The sequence below is a fragment of the Rhagoletis zephyria genome, unplaced genomic scaffold (genome assembly GCF_001687245.7).
Source record: "Rhagoletis zephyria isolate East Lansing unplaced genomic scaffold, Rhagoletis_zephyria_1.1 Rzeph_scaffold_71954, whole genome shotgun sequence".
Taxonomy (NCBI): Eukaryota; Metazoa; Arthropoda; class Insecta; order Diptera; family Tephritidae; genus Rhagoletis; species Rhagoletis zephyria.
Window position 1 is genome coordinate 1 of NW_016229004.1, and position 1281 is coordinate 1281.

The window sequence follows — 1281 nt, forward strand, 5'->3', positions numbered from 1 at the left end:
AACAATATATCTTGCACATTTTGCAATAATCGGTTATTGAATTAAATTTGTAGTTTAATTTTTTATGCAACAAAATACTAAAAATACTAAGTAATTGCAAAAGCACTGAACAATCTAAATACGAACATTTTAGGCTATGCTTCAATATTTAATAGTAGTGAATATGTGTTAACTTTTAAATTTCATAAAATTTTCCGTTGGTTACAATGAAAATGGTGAGTGTGCAATTCATTGTCAATGCCTCTTACGAATTACGTTGAAAAAAAATTACGAACTCAAAATTTATTAGCAAACATAAAAAATCACAAAATCCTTCTGCAAATACTAGAGTAAGAACAAATATGTTTTGAAAGGTGAATAATGNAAGTGGAATGTGTATGCAAATCTAAATAAAAATTATATAAAAATGCGAATATATGTAAGCAACGCAAACGTTGTAAGTACATCTGTAGTGTTAGTGAGTGCTCTTGACATACCAGATGAATTAAATAATCTTTTAAAATTACTGAAATTTAAACAACAAAAAGTTTGCTACAAATTTTGTTAAAAAATATGTATTAATGCCATGTTAGCAATAATGCTTGCTCGAATTTATTTTTCTACTTTCTTTTTTAACTGTTCAGTTCTTTTTTTTTTGTTTGGAGCACATTCGTATGCATAAATGTATGTAATTGTTTTCAAAAATTGCATTGTATAATTAAGATATACATACTTAATTTTATTAATAAACTGAACTCTTTAATACTCTATTTTATATTACATCAACAAGTTTTACATACACATTTGCCGTATTTTTTTTTTAATTTTTGCTATACCATAAACTGGTTTGATTACCGTTTTAACTTTTTGCTAATTCCTTAAATTTCGTTAAATTGTCGATATTGTATGATTAGTGTTACATGTACTTATACATAGCCGCGCAAAATATTACTAACATGAATGCAATAAATTATATGCAATACGATTCTGGCCAAAAGCTTCTTGTTTAGTTTTCTTGTTCGCTTTCTTTGTTTGTTGTTAAATCTTTCTAGCATTAGTATGTTATTAATGTACATACATTTACTTTTATGCTTCTCTGAATGAGTTTATGTATATGTATTTATATAATTGTTCAAACCTAATTAGAATTGCACCCAATTTGCGTTTGTTGCATTCTGCTGCTGTTGTGCCTGGCCTTGACCACTATAAAAGAAATAAACTTAAATTTGTACTTTTTTTTTAAGAATTTCAATTTTACCCTGCCGAGGCATAATCCGTCCACTCGGTGCCTGGACCACCAGG

At 27.6% G+C, this 1281-nt stretch overlaps 1 long non-coding RNA gene across 1 annotated transcript; it reads right to left on the reverse strand.

The window, feature by feature from the left end:
- Nucleotides 1-791: 791 nt before the first annotated feature.
- LOC108357191 (uncharacterized) lies at nucleotides 792-1281 on the reverse strand. The gene is made up of 2 exons (XR_001846637.1): nucleotides 1238-1281; nucleotides 792-1182 (listed from the first exon to the last, which is right to left on the reverse strand). It is a non-coding gene; the product is annotated as an uncharacterized LOC108357191 (long non-coding RNA).